This window comes from Gorilla gorilla, chromosome 14 (assembly GCF_029281585.2).
Source record: "Gorilla gorilla gorilla isolate KB3781 chromosome 14, NHGRI_mGorGor1-v2.1_pri, whole genome shotgun sequence".
NCBI classification, from domain to species: domain Eukaryota; kingdom Metazoa; phylum Chordata; class Mammalia; order Primates; family Hominidae; genus Gorilla; species Gorilla gorilla.
Genome location: NC_073238.2, coordinates 32,277,698 through 32,294,476, shown reverse-complemented (window position 1 = coordinate 32,294,476; position 16,779 = coordinate 32,277,698). Strand labels below are relative to the sequence as shown.

Sequence of the window (16,779 nt, the reverse complement as noted above, 5' to 3'; positions counted from 1 at the left end):
CCTGAGGAGTTGCCTGGAGTTCACATGTCTATGTTACTCCAAACAAGGAGCTCACATTGTGTCTCATCCTGCCCCATTATCGAAGCTGCTGCAGTGTAATGACATCTTGAGACTGAAGCCACTGCTAGGGTGCCTTCTCATTTGGGGGCCAGTAGCCACTCTATCTTCCCATATCCTAGGCTTCACTGCCACTACACCACACCTACTAATGGTAGCGCACCATTCTGCAGCTGAGCACCTACAACTTCTAACCCCATGGAAACAAACTGCCAAGAAGGCACTCCATCTTTCCATCCCAGTGACTGCGGTATCTTGGCTCCGTCTACTCAGAGCCTAGGACCAGCACAACAGCTGTAACCTTAGCACCTGAGCCCATGTGGCAGCACCCTGTTCCCCAAGGAACAGGCACTCATGCCCAGTGATGAGGCTGTACCCAAGCTAGCACAGCAGCCTTACAAACTCCTGCAGCCGAAGACATTTTCTTATGAGGAAATCCCCCTATATGGGACTTCATGGCTGTATCTTGCTGCTCGGACTATCAGCATATTTCTCAGAATATTTCTCAACCTTGCACACCAGGAAAGAATGGGATAATATATTCAAAGTGCTGAGAGAAAAAAATAAAACTTCTAGTCAAGAACAGTATAGTCATCAAAGTTATTCTTCAAATATGAAGGAGAAGTAAAGTCTTTCCCAGACAAGCAAAAGCTGATGGAATTCATCACCACTAGAAGAGCTGTACAAGAAATGCTTAAAAGATGGTTTTAAAGGATGTTAATTGCCACCATGATGTGAAAGGATGTTAATTACTACCATGAAAGTATTTAAACTCACTGGTAGAAGTAAACTCATAATTAAATTGAGTGCTACATTATTGTAGTGGTGGTATACAGTATGAAGGTTAAAAGTCAAAATGGTCAACAACAACCATAGCTACAATAAGATTTTAGAAATAAACCACATAAAAGATGTGAATTAAGACAAGAAAATTATAAATTGGGTTGAAGGGTAAAAGTCTAGAATATTTGCAGGCAATCAAAGTTAAATTGTTATTAGCTTAAAATAAACCTTTAGAACTATAAGATTTGTTATGTAAGCCCCAGAGTAACAAAAAAGAAAAAAGTTACAGCATATATGCAAATGAAAAAGAGAATGGAATAAAACCATGAAACCACAAAAGCAAACAGAAGAGAGGAAGAAAGAAACAAAGACCTACAAAATAACCAGAAAACAATGAACAAAATGGCAACAGTAAATCCATAACTATCAATAATAACCTTCAATATAAGTGTATTAAATTCTGTAATTAAAAGATGGCTGAATGCATTTTAAAAACATACAACTATATACTGCTTACAGGAGACTTACTTCACCTGTAAGGACACATATTGACTAAAAATAAAGAAGAGAAAACTATATGCCATGCAAATGGAAATCAAAAGAGAGCAAAAGTAGCTATACTTAGATCAGATAAAATAGACTTTAGTCAAAAACTGTAAAAAGAGACAAAGATGGTCATGATATGATGAACGGATCAATTCAGTAAGGGGATATAACAACTACAAATATATATGAATCTCAAACCAGAACACCCAGGCATATAAAGCAAATATTATTAGATGTAAAGGGAGAGACAGACTCTAATGCAATAATAATAGAGGACTTCGATATCTCACTTTTTGCAAAGGACAGATCATCTAGACAAAAATTCAGCAAAAAAAAAAAACAACAAATATAAAGCGCACTCTAGATCATGTGGACCTACCAGATATTCACAGAACATCCCACTCAACAGCTGAAGAGTATGCATTCTCCTCATCAGCACATGGAAGTGTCTTCAGGGTAGATCAGATGTTAGGTCACAAAACAAATCTCAGCAAATCTGTAAAAATCAAAATAAAGTATCTCTTTTGACCATGATGGAATAAAACTAGAAATCACTAACAGTAAAAACTTTAGAAACCACTTAAATACATGTGAATTTAACAACACACTCCTCTATAACAAATGGACTAATGAATAAGTTAAAAAGAAAATTCAAACACTTCATGAGACAAATGAAATTGGAAACACAGTATATGAAAACTTATGGAATACAGCAAAAGCAGTTCCAAGAGGGAAGTTTACAGCAATAAACACCTACGCCATAAAAGACAAAAAAATCTCAAATAAACAGTCTAACCTCATCCCTCAAGGAACTAGAACAACAAGAACAAACACAAAATTAGTAGAAAAAAGAAATAAATGAGAGTGGATATAAGTGGAATAGTGACTAAAACAATACAGAAATCCTTGAACAGAAACAAACCTTTAATTAGATTAACTTAGAAAAGTAGATGGAAGGTTCAAATAAAATCAGAAATAAAACAGTATACAACTGATGTCACAGCAACACAAAGGATTATAAGAGACTATCATGAACAACTACATGCCAACATATACATACACAACCTACCAAAATTGATTTATGAAAAAGTAGAAAATCTGAAGAGACCAATAGTGAGCAACAACATAGAATCTATAATAAAAAGTCTCCCATCAAAGAAAAGCTCCAGATATGATGGCTTCACTACTGAAATCTACCAAACATTTAAAAGATGTTATCAGTACTTTTCAAACTATTTCAAAATAATTGAAGATGACAGAATTCATCCAAACTCATTCTACAATGCTGGCATAACTGATACAAAAACCAGTCAAGGACACAACAAAATGTGAAACGACAGGACAATATCTCTGATAAAAATAGATGCAAAAATCCTGAAGAAAATACTAGCAAACCAAATTCAACAGCACATTAAAAAGATCATTCACCATGATCAAATGGGATTCATTCTAGATAATACAACCTACATAATACAATAAATGTGATATAGCACATTAGCAGGATCAAGGACACAAGCTAATCTATCACTTTGATAAACAGAAAAAGTATTTGACAATATTCAACAATGCTGTTTGATTAAAACTCTCAACAAAATGTACCTCAACACAATAAAGGCCAAAAATGATAAACTACAGCTAACTGGAGAAAAGTTGAAAGCTTTTCCTCTAAGATCTGAAACAAGACACAGATGCCAATTTTCACCACTTTTATTCAACATGGTACTAAAGTCCTAGCCAGAGAAATTAGGCAAGAAAAATAAATAAAAAGGATCTATTTGGAAAGAAGGAAGTCAAATTGTTTCTATTTCATGATTTTATACATAGATTTTATATAAAGGTTCAACCAAAAAGCTCTAAGAAGTGATAAATAAATTCAGTAAAGTTGCAGGATACAGCATCAACCAAAAATATCAGTAGCATTTCTTTTTTTTAATAACTTTTATTTTAAGTTCAGAGGTACATGTGCGGGTTTGTTACATAGGTAAACTTGGGTCATGGGAGTTTGTTGCACAAAATAATTTCATCACCCAAGTACTTATTTGTTCTATTGGCTGCAGGGTGACTATAGTTAATATTGCATATTTCAAAATAATTAGAGGAAAGGATTTTAAAAGTCCTTACCACAAACTAATGATCAATGTTTTAGATAATGAATATGCTGAATACCCTGATTCTATCATTACTGAATATATGCATGTATTGAAACATCACACTGTGCCCCATAAATATGTGCAATTATTATGTGACAATTAAAAGCAAAATAAAACTTTTCAAAAATAAAGATGGAAGAAACCTGGGTTGCTCAATCTCTGATGGGTGACCAGTCACCAACCATAACACTACTGAGCATAGGTACATGAGCAGATGTATCATTTCATGTGGCTAAGTACCTAAAATTTTATGATATTTTGTTACATTAGCTAGAATTACTCACACTAATAACAAAGAGAGTGAGATATAAGCCTGGGTAGAATAATCAATTTTAGAATGATGTTAAGTCTTACTAAGAAATCTCAACTTTGCTAAAAGGACAATGGAAAGATTGAGGTATTTTAGGAGGTTTAATGTTATATATTTAGACTAAGCAATTTGATTGATTACAGAAAATGTATTACAAATAAAAAATCATAAAGATAATGGGATAAGTTGATGACACCTATTGCATCAATCCAGTGTGTAATGAAGTTGGGCTAGTTGAGGATCATAGTAAAATAGAATTGAACAGACTCAGAAGTAAAGTTTATATAGATAATGCCTATTACTTGACTACATTTGACAGTAAGGGAGAAACAAAATTGGTGCAAAATTTTCTTGCTTGAGGAGCTAGCAAGACAACACACAACTCCAGGAGTTCACTCATTTAAAAAATGTCTTTATGAATTGTTACATAAGGGAAAGATAAGTTGAATATTGTCCATAATGAATTTGAAGTGTGCATATGAAAACAAGTGGAGATGCTCAGTGGGTAATTGAATATATAGAAAAATATACAGAAAAAAAAAGCATGCTATTAAAAAAAAAGTACCTTTAACACCTTCTCACAGGAGAATGACAAAATTCCCCCTAAAACCAGAAGCCATTTATTTAGTGAAATAGCTTGGTGGGTCACATTTTTGTAAGTGTTGAGCAACAAGCAGACCCATTACAATGGGTCAAGAAGTGTATTAGTCAAGGCCACAGAAGAAAACATAAAACCTATTTGGCAAAGGTTTTCAATATAATATGAGAATCAACTATCTATAAAAATCTTGGCAGGATTAAATGAGGCATCCTACCACCAGAGCCAGCAGGAAGCTTTATTACTCTTGGCCTGGAGAGACAAGTAGAGGGTTAGAAATTGTTGAGAGCTAGAGCCATAAAGGGACCTACAAGGTATAAATACTCAAGGATAGATTACTAGAAGAATTCTAGTGAAGTGGCAGGGAGGAGAAACTGAGTAAAATCCAGACCTTTCTCTCCTTTTTCCCTCTAATCTCCTGCCAGCTCCTTTTATTCTCCAATCTCAATAAAGGCTAGAGGCAGAAAAGCCCAGATAATGTAGCCATGATAATGAGCCAACAGGGGCCTAGAATAGAAAAGGGTGGAGAATGAAACAAACAACTAAAGAAAACTTCAAGAGAAATCAATGGGAAATGATGACCTGGGGACAACGGACATGATGTAATAGCTGATTTCAAGAATTTAGTGTATAAATGGGAAGAGACGAATTTATAGTTGGGAGACGATGTGTTAACAAAGTTAGATACTTAAGAGAGAAAGTTGAAGGAATTCATACTAATGGGAATGGGTTTGGTTTTACAAAGTAAGAAATGAATTTATACAGTACATATATACATATCCTAAGAGCCCATGTAAAGAAGAAAATCCAAATATCTTGTTCTAGGGTGTGAGAATGATCATCAAGACTGTTTTCTGTGCTTCCTTCCCCTTATCATTACATAGGTCCATAACGGTTAAATCTCCTTACTGTCCAACTGTACAAGAAGGGACCTAATTCTGAGTGGTCTATTTCGGTTCATTTCTATGCAAATTATCCGGCATTAAAATTCAATTTAAAAAATTAGCTCAGCTCCTATCGTGCCACCAGGATGATTTAAATTCTGTTTTTTCTTAAAAGAAAAGGAGCAGAACATCTCTAAATCTTTGTATTTCAAATATTTGGTTTCAGTTTTGGGTCTGGTTCTCAACACTGACCGCTAGTATTAACATACAGTTTATTATAGAGGAAAGTTGTGTGAAATTTTCTATAACAATAGTCACAACAACATATAATGAAAAGAAAAAAATGCAACATCAACTAGGATGGGATGCTGGCATCGACAGTTTATTTTTACTCCTGGTATTACAACCTATATTTTCACTGTTTAAAAAAAAATAATTCAAGTTCCACATGAACCTAGCGGCACACTAGCAATATGACAACAACGTAGCCACTTCTCTCAGTAAAACAAAAATTTTACTACTTTTTGTGGTGCCTTGCAGACTCATTTTTTTCAGAAACTGCTTATCATTTGTTTGTTTATAATATTCAAGATACCCATAGGTGATATGGAATGAAATGACAGCCAATTGTATTCATTAGATTTTGCTCCATATTAAGCCACCTCAAAATTTATTGAATTAAACTAGGAACCATTCTATATTTTATATTTGTTCATAAAACAGATGAGTACCTTTTCTGGTCTGGACCAAGATGTTTGATCTCTACTAGGATATCTGGTAAGTCTGGGTGAGCTGGACAATCTATACTGACCACCCTCATATGTCTGGTAGCCTCCACGTTAGCAACATGAGCTGGTTTACTGTCAGCCAGGCCCCAAATTCTCTCCACATGGTCTCTCATCTGTCATCAGCTGGAGCTGACTTATACCTGAATGAGAGCTTGTTTTACACTATCAGGGGTTTTGTGAGGTAGTTATTATACACTTGGTGGCTTGAAATCTGCCATAGTGGGAGTATTTGTACCACAGACATTGGAAAATACTACAAATCAGAACCTTCTCTGCCCCCTTTACCCCAAGAACCAGCTCCTAAACATTTACCAGGACATCATTGCTTCTTGTCTTCCAAAAGACTGGCTTAGGCTCAATTCCATGGTGGCCTCAGTATTCCAATAGTAACAAGAGGGCAGTCCCAATGCAAAACTCTCTTGTGCTATTATTCCTTTCAGCAGAACAAGACACATGGCCAAGTCCAGAGTCAGTGCAGAATACCACCCATCAATTTAAAGGAACCAACGATTGATTCACAGAGTAACTGCGATGAATCTCAAAGGCATTATGTTGAATAAAAGAAGTCAGTGTCAACAAAAACATATGTATAACATTCTCATTTTTTAAAAAAAGTTTTATGGTATTTTTGAAAGGTAAAAAGTAACCACCTCGCAGCTTGTACACTCATTTATTCAGTGAATCAATAATATTCTGTGGGCATCTACTATTTGCGAGGTTCTGGGCCAGGTGTTGGGGTGATGATAGTGATCCTAAGACACTCAGTTTTTCCCCACGAGTCCCACAGTCTTGGAGTGGAGATGCAGGAAGGAGAGAGAAACAAAAACATGTAAGACAATCAAACGAGCAAATTAAAAGTTTAATGAGTGTTACAAAGGTAGTAAATAATGTGAGATGAGAAAAAACGAAGGAGTGAAGAGGGTGGAATGGTGCTCAGAAAAAGCCTCTCTCTGCTCTGTGTAATGAATAGTCTTTTATTTAGTTCCAGTGAGAAGGATATACAATAGAAGAGCCGAAGGAAACAATATTCAGGCAGACAAGAGAGAAATGGAAACTCCCTGAAGTGGAAATGGATTATGTGTTTCAGAAAATGAAAGGAGGAATTTAGTGAATGACCAATGAGTGAGAAGAGATGAAGCTGAAGGTTAATATGTAAAATACAGGATATCAAGGGCTCATTATGGAGACTGGATTATATTTCTAGAGCAATGGGGACTATGATGGTCCCTTGGTGTCTATGGGGAATTGGTTCCAAGATCCCCGCAGATACCAAAACCCATGGATGCTTCACTCCCTGGTATACAGTGGTGTAGCATTTGCATATAACCTACGCACATTCTCCCATATACTTTTAAATCATCTCTAAATTACTTATAATATCTAATACAATGTCTACATATCACTTCGTTTAAGTGAATTCAATGTAGTACTTGGTGTGTTGCAAATTTCAGTTTTGATTTTGAAGATTTGTGGAATTGTTTTTTTCTAAATACTTTTGATCTGTGATTGATTGAATCCATAGACACAGAACCCATGTATACAGAGGAATGACTGCATGTTTATCATTTTAAAGTTGTTTGACTTATTTATCTTATTTTTAAAGATTTATCTTATTTTTAAAGACTGCTCTGAGCATTCAGGAGAAATTGACTGGAAAAAAAATCAGTGCAGAGAGTTGGAGATTATTAGAAGCCCTTTGAAACATTTAAGGAGAAAGAAAGGGAAGGTTTAGACAAGGGAAATTGTAATAGAAAGCTTTGATGGAAGTGGGAGTGAGAAAATGGAAGGAGCGAAGTTTCTGGCTGAAGCCGCTGCGGGAATACAAATGCCGTTACCTGGGTTAAGGGAGACTAAAGGAGGACTAGACTTGGAAACAGAAGAACTGAAATGCCTGTGAAAATTAAACAGAAGATGTGAAGAAGAAACGTGGTCTATCAGTCCGGGCTAAAGATTGGGCTCCTTTCCTCAATTAAGCTCATCAAATTTCCTGGGCACTCACTCTGTGTCACAATATTTACTTTTGTCTTTGTCGCCTGCTCTTCTCTGTAGATTTCCTAAGTCTTTCTACAGCTCTAATGGGCTATGTTTCCATAACATCCCAAAGCAAGCTATTTTTATATCTGGGCAGTTTTACCCACTTATGTCTGTTGTATGGTCAAGTACTGTGTAGTGATAATTAAAATATTGGATAATTTTGGCAAAATATTGTGTTGTATGGAATTTGAAAACCTTTGACATAAAGATTTTCAAGAAAAGGAAGAAGTATAAGATTAGAGAAAACAAAATTCTAATTTTCTTAGACCCATTGCTGGATTTACATTTCTTTGGATCTAGTTTTCTTCAGGCCCCGTGCATGTGTGCTAGTGCTTACTGGCACAGTCACTTTAGATAAGGACAAAGCAAGCATAGAGGCAGAACATTAAATGAGGGTAAATGTAGTTGTTGCAAACTTTGAGGTCACTACACTTCTGTCTCACGACATATGTTCTCATTTGCAATTATGGGTAAACAATTTAAAAGTTCTTACCATCTTGATATGGGGGAGAAGCAACCAAAATACTGTTAATAACTACCATAGCAAGATGAATTCACTTAACGAAGTTTGTTTTTTAATTGGCTTTTGCAATTCATGAGATTGGCTATCTGAGACTTTGGGGAGTATCATGATATTTAAATAGTTCCTTTATAGACTCCTGTGATTCCCTTTTTTAAATTATTTTTTAAAAAGTTTTGGAAGCTTCTCCTCTTCACCCTTTTGTTACTTTCCTGAGATTTATCTCAAAATTGGTATGTGGAATTTAATCGCATCAAGCTTAAAAGCTACTATACATGTTGCCATTCAGAGAGATAAAGGGATTCTGGGCTAAAGCTATTACCAAATCAAGGCAACCTGGGTTTTTGAGCATGAGGACTTGGGGTTTGGGTGTGAGAGCCTAATATAAAACAAAATAGTGAATTACTACTGATTATTGTTACTGCTAACACAAGCATGGGATTGAAGTAGCAAGATAAAAGTGAGCATGCTGATGTATACTTCAGAAAGAGCAGGGAATATAATTGGGCACAACTTTGTTATTTTAGAGGTAGGAGGATGACTTGAGGCCAGGAGGTCAAGGCTGCCGTGAGCCATGATCACATAGTTGCACTACAGCCTGAGTGATAGAGCAAGACCCTGTCTCTTAAAATAATAATAATACTAATAAAAATTTAAAGACCAGGTAGACATCCTTAGATAGAGGTTTTCCGTAATCAGATCCTTATTTAAGCAATATATAGCAGTTATACGTATGTTCTTTGTGCATTCAAACCTTCAGACTACCAGTGTGCCTTGTGACACTAACTTTAGCACTAAATTGTAGCTGCTTCTAACACAAAGTTAGGATTATAATATCATCTACTTTATAGTATTGTAAGGATAATAAGGTAATTATTGGTTACATATCACTGCAAGGTAACAAAATAAATCTCATCATACATTCGCATATGTTCTCTTACCCATTATACATGTTTTTAGAACTTAACCCTCTCTGTCAGACTTATTTTATTACCTATAAAGTTTTGTGAGTCAAATATTATGAGAATATTTTCTAAAGATATACAAATAGAAAACAAACGTAGCAAAAAAATTGATCTAACAGATAATAACAATGGACCCCTATTAGATTAATAAAGAGTGAAACAAAAGGATATTACTAAATAAGACAGAAAATTTGAAAACATGCTATTTGGTCAAAAATTACTGAACAACTTTTAGAAAGCAATTTGCTGTATTTATCAAATTATGTTCATATTCATGAGCTGATAATTGTATTTCTAGGAGTCTATCTTGAATAATTTCTTCCCTAATTCTGTAACATAAAATTAAATGCATATATATATATATGTACATTGGAAATGATGAACTGTAGAAAATATAGCCTCATGAAGAAATGGGTAAAGCAAGTCATAAGGAGAAAATAAACTGTTGATTTTCTCAGTGCAAGAGTGTCATCTGAACACCTACTATCTACCCACAAAAACTGAAAATTGAAATTAAAAAATTAATAAACTGTCATCTGAAACAGACTGACATTGTTTCCTCATTCTGAGAAAACGTTGCTCCACTCACATAATGACCTAGAATAATTCTGACTTCAAAATTTGAAAAGGGTCATATAAGAAGGAAAAATTATAGGCCAATCTCGCTCAAAAACAAAAATACAAAATTCCTTTAAACACAGAGCAATACAAATTCAGGAAAATAGAATAATAAAATAGTATCCATTTGAGATCACACAACAATGCAATGTTGATGATGAACTGAATGAACATTTGATAATAATTTAATACAATTCACTGTATTAACAGAATAAAATAAAAACTGTATATATAATATATATATAGTTACTTCAATAGGTGCAAAAACTGTTTAAAAATAATAATTATTGTTGTAAAGAAAACTTTCATAAAGAATATAAAAAGTATATATGGCTGAAAAGTTTAATATCAGCCATAAGCACACAATGCTATCTAGGAATGACACTGTTATCTACTCCACTTATTTGAAATATCAACGCTGAAGGCAAAAATAATTTTAACAAAAAAGCCAAAAATGTAAACATAAAGTAGAAGGAGGTGAGGTTCACAGCACATGAGGTGAGGAGGTGAGGTTTACAGCACATCTAATTCAAAAGGACTTTAGAGGCCAACTAGTTGAGTGGTTATCAGATTCATCTGATCATCAAAATCCCTGGAATTTTTTTTTCCTTTTCAACTTTTATTTTAGATACAGGGGATAAATGTGTAGATTTGTTACAGGGGAATCTTGTGTGATGCTGACACATGTGATGGGATCCATACTCCAAACCTCACATACTGAGTATGGATCTCACAGGTAGTGAGCATAGTACCTGATAGGTGGTTTTTAAACCAAGCTCCCTTTTCACCCTCTAGTAGTCCACAGTGTCTACTGTTACCATATTTATATTTGTATGAGCTCAATGTTTAACTCCTAGTTATAGGTAAGAACAAGCAGTACTTGGTTTTCTGTTCCTGAGTTAATTTGCTTAGGATTATGGCCTTCAGATCTACCCATGTTGCTGCAAACAACATGATTTTATTCTTTTTTATAGCTGCATAGTATTCCATGGTGTATATTTACCATTTTTATAAATCCAAACTATTATACCACTGATGGACATCTGGGTTGATTCCATGTCTTTGCTATTGTGAATAGTGCAGTGATGAGCATACAAGTCCATGTGTGTTTTTGGTAGAATGATTTATTTTCTACTGAATATATATCCAGTAAAAATGGTAAAAGAAAAAACACCCTACAAAATATAGTGTTATGCCACCAAAAATGATAAAGTAAGGAGCTAATCTAAAATCCCTCTTCCATAAAGAAATGAAAAATTGACAAAAATTTACAGAGCCACTGTTTCCATATCCCAGAGATTAAGGAAAGGCTTACAGCAACCCAGGGAACATTTATTAAAGAAAAGTAGTTTGGTTCTTAACAGTAAATACTAAAAAGAGCCCGTTAGGTTGAAGTAAAAGTCCTAGACAGTAACTTGAATACATATGAAGAAACAAAGAGGACTAATAAAGGTAAATGCATATGTAAATGTAAAATACATAAACATATATTTTATTTGTAATACTTTTTTCTCCTACCTGATTTAGAAGATAACTTCACAAAGAAACACCTACAAATCCACTTGTTGTTCAGCACAACATGTATAAAGATGTAATTTGTATGACAATAACAGCCCGGAGAAAGGGTAAAAACAGAGCTATATGGAAGCAAAGTTTTAAAAATATTATTGAAATTAAGTAGATATTAATCCAAACTTGATTGTTATAAGTTAAGGTGATAATTCTAAGCCCCAGGGAAACCACTAATACGAGATAATTAAAACGATATACTAGCAAACATACGTTTAACATGAAAGAAGACTATAATAAGAAAGAGAAACAGAAAAGATACAAGACATATAGAAACAAATAACAGAGTAGAAGATGCCCTACCTTATTATTGACTAAATGTAAATAGATTAAATACTTCAATTAAAAGGCAGATATAAGCAGAATGGATTGAAAACATGACTTATCTATATGACGCCTATAAAAAACTCACTTTTGATTCAAACATACAAATAGGTTGACAGAAGATTCATGAAAAAAATATACAGTATGCCAACAGCCATAAGCAAAAGAGACTTGGAGTGGATATATCAACATCAGATAAAATGTACTTTATAACAAAACATCTTTATATATATATATATATATACACACACATATATATACATACACACACACACATATATATACACACACACACACACACACACACATATATATATAATAATACTTTCAGTTTTAGGGTACCTGTGCACAACGTGCAGGTTAAATATGTCTACATGTGCCATGTTGGTGTGCTGCACCCATTAACTCATCATTTAACATTAGGTATATCTCCTAATGCTATCCCTCCCCCCTTCCCCCACCCCACAACAGGCCCCGGTGTGTGATGTTCCCCTTCCTGTGTCCATGTGTTCTCACTGTTCAATTCCCACCTATGAGTGAGAACATGCGGTGTTTGGTTTTTCGTCCTTGTGATAGTTTAATAGAGAGAGAAGGACATTGTGTAATCATACAAGCATAAACCCATCAAGAAGATTAAACAATTTTGTACACATGTGTGTATGTGTTTATTTATTTCATTAAATGGCAACAGAGTCCTAAAATACATAAAGAAAAAACTTATGTAATTCAAGGGAGAAATAGACAGTTTCACAATAATAGACAAAAATTTTAATACTTTTAAGTAGAACACTAAGATAGAAAATCAGCAAGGAAATAAAAGACTTGAAAAACTCTGTAAGTCACCTAGACTTAATGTATTTATAAAACACTCCACCAAACAACAGTAGAATACAGTTTCCTCAAGTGCACATAGAACATTCTCCAGGATAGACCATGTATTAGGCCCTAAACCAAGTCTCACTAAATTTAAAAGGATTAGAATCACGCAAACTATGTTTTCTGATTACAATGGAATCAAATTAGAGATCAGTAACACGATAAAACTTGAAAAATTAACAAAATAGTGAAGTTCAACAACATATTCCTAATATCCATTGGACCAAAGAAAGAATTACAAGGCAAATTATAAAATGCTTTAAAATGAAAATGAAAACACAGCATACCAAAACATATGTAAATCTTTGTGACTTTGGATTAGGTAATAATTTCTCTGATTTGACACCTGAAACACAAGTAACCAAAGAAAAATAGATATTTAATTTTATCAAAATTAAAAACTGTTGAGGTTTAAATGACACAAACTAGAAAGTTCAAAGAAAACTCACCAAATGAAAAATAATTGTGAAGTTATGTCTGACATGGGTCTTGTATCCAGAATATATAAAGAACTCTCAAAAATAATAACTAAAGACAAATAACCTACTTAAAAATGGGCAATGGATTTGAATAGACTTTTCTCCAAACAAGACATGCACATAACCTTAACCACGTAATATTGCTCAACACCATTAGTCATTAATAAAATGGAAATTTAAACTACAATGATATACCAATTCACAACCATTAGGATAGCTGTAAGTAATTTAAAAAATGGAAGATAACAAATGCTGTCAAAATTGTCAAGAAATTAAATTCCTCATCTATTGCTTGTAAGAATGTAAATTAGTATAGCCACTCTGGAAATCTGTTTGGTAGTTCCCCAAAAAGTGAAACATATGCCCCAGAAATTCCAATTCTAGTCAGAGTTCATAGGTTTTTATTCCATTTCAGAGAAACAAGATGTTTATCCAAAAACTTGTACACAAGTATTCATAGCAGCAGTACTATCGACAATCAAAACTGAAAACAACCTAAATTCCCATCAACTGATGAATGAATAAACAAAATTTCTATATCCTTACAATGGAATATTACATAGCTGTAAGAGGGAATACAGTATTCATACATGCCATAACATGGATGAAACTTAAAAACAATATGCCAAGTTAAGGAAGCCAGACACATTATTATTATGTCATATCACTTATTAGAAATGTTCAGAATAGGCAATTCCAAAGAGTCAGAAAATAGTTTAATGGTACCCAAAGGCTGCATTTAGGGAGAATGGGAAGTAAATGCTAATGGTTGCAGGGTTTCTTTTGGGGTTGTGGAAAATGGTTTAGAGTTAGACAGTAGTGATAGCTGCATAACCTTGTTAACATGATAAAATTTACTGAATTGTACACTTTAAAAGGATAAATTTCATGGCAAATGAATTATAAATCATTTTAAAAGAGAAGTAAACAATATTCATGATTTTTTTCTTTAAAAGAAAACAGTATGAACTTCCACTTCCAGCCATGAGGTACTACTGGATTTAATTTCCCTTCATAATCAACAAGAAAACTGGATAAAATATATCACTACATTGTGTTTAAGCATTAGTCTACATGCAACACAAGACTAAGATCCTTGAAAGAATAAAATATAAGATTAATATTATGATCAACCTAGTTTCCTCCTTGGAGGTACTTTCTACATTTCAGGGCAGCAAAGGCAATTCAAAGCAGAGTACAGTTGACCTGATGAGTTAGAAACAGAAAATGGAGTTCAGAGAGTTGGCGATGGCCAAAATCCACATCCAGGACAACAACAACAACAAAACAGAAAAACTCTCCAGAAGTTTCTATGGGGCCCACGTGAGTTGTTATTGAATAGTAAGATGAATACACAAAGGCTAAATCTTCTAAAATCAAGGAAAAATTTTTGTAGAGCTATAAGCTGAACTGTGTGAGTTTACTCAGGAGACGTATGATGTCTGATCAGCCAGAGAAGACAGTCTTTTAAAAATACCCAAGACTGGCCGGGTGCGGTGGCTAATGCCTATAATCCTAGCACTTTGGGAGGCCGAGGCGGGTGGATTACCTGAGATCGGGAGTTCGAGACCAGCATGACCAACATAAAGAAACCCCGTCTCTACTAAAAATACAAAATTAGCCAGGCTTGGAGGCAGATGCCTGTAATCCCAGCTACTTGGGAGGCTGAGGCAGGAGAATGGGTTGAACCTGGGATGTGGAGGTTGCGGTGAGCTGAGATCATGCCATTGCACTCCAGCCTGGGCAACAAGAGTGAAAACTCCATCTCAATAAAAAATAACATAACATAACATAACATAACATAACATAACATAACATATAAAATAAAATAAAATAAAATATAAAATAAAATAAAATAAAAATACCCAAGACGTTAGTCGACCCTGGGCAATTCCTTAAATACCAGATAATTCCTTAATACTAAGGCTAAAGTAGCTTAGAGAAGCCTACTCTAAATCCATCCTAAAATATTTAAAAATAAAATGACATAATTAGCCTAGCCCACAAGTAACTTTGCGACTGAACAAAGACTACTACTTTTGAATAAAAAAAGAAAGAATCTAGCACTCAGAAATATTTTTAGTGTCCACCATTGATAAATGTAATAAAGCATAAAAATATACATCATGAGTAGAATTGGAAACTGATTCAAATAAGCTCAGAAATTACCAAGATGTGGAAATTAGAATAAAATAACTTTAAGAGAGCTGTCATAAATATGCTCAAGTATATAAATAAAAAATATAAACAGAATGAAGAGAGGAATGGAATATACTAACAACATCAAGATTTCATGAGGTGAAAAATGTTAGACACCACAAAGGAAATTATCAGTAAACTAGAAGACACAGCAATAGAAAATCTCTAAACCAAAGTACAGAGACAAAAATGTGAAAGGAAAAATTGAACAGAGTCACAGCAATATGCAAGAGAATGCCAACTGGCCTAACACATATGTAACTGGAGTTCCAGAGGAAAGGATAAAATGAGGACCAAAATGTTCTCAATTTGATTGAAAGTTATAATAAAAAAAGTCAAGAAGTTCTACCAACCTCAAGCAAGATAAATCAAAAGAAAATCACAAGAAGACATATCACAATTCATATGGGAAACTTGTCATACAGAAAATATCTTACGGTAGCCATGGATAAAAGAACAACCATATACTGAAAAACCAGGATTTGAATAACTGAATACTTATTATAAAACAGGATTAGAATTGTTAAAAAAACAGAATGAAAACAACAGTCAACACAATCATTTAAGTATGAAAAATATCCTTCAAAATGAAAGTGAAATGAAGACTTTGTAAGTCAAACAAAAGCAAGACATATCATGGTCGATATAATTCTACCACAAAAATGGAAAGTAAAGGAAGTCCCAAATTAATAAAAAAGTAGCAAGGTAGTAGATATAAACCCAACATATCATTTACATTATATGTAAATGGTATAAGAAGTCTACTAAAAGGCAGGCATTGCTAGAATGAACAATACAAGCAAAAGCCAACTATTTGCTGCCTACCTTGAATCCACTTTAAATATAAAGACACAGACTACTTAAACATAAAAAGATGAACAAAGATATACAATACAATGCAAATAATAATTATAAAGGAGCTAAAGCAGTCACATCAATATCTGACTCTGTAGATTTCAGAAGAAAAAATATAATCAAAAGTAAAGAGAAGCATGTCATATAAGGGGCTTAATCAATCATGAAGACATACCAATCCTAATCTGTTTGCACCTAATTTCAGAGTTTAAAATAGATAGAAT

At 33.9% G+C, this 16,779-nt stretch overlaps 1 long non-coding RNA gene across 1 annotated transcript; it reads right to left on the bottom strand.

The window, feature by feature from the left end:
- Positions 1-1,762: 1,762 nt before the first annotated feature.
- LOC134756960 (uncharacterized) lies at positions 1,763-11,889 on the bottom strand. The gene is made up of 2 exons (XR_010130482.1): positions 11,772-11,889; positions 1,763-1,882 (listed from the first exon to the last, which is right to left on the bottom strand). It is a non-coding gene; the product is annotated as an uncharacterized lncRNA (long non-coding RNA).
- Between the last annotated feature and the right edge of the window lie 4,890 nt (positions 11,890-16,779).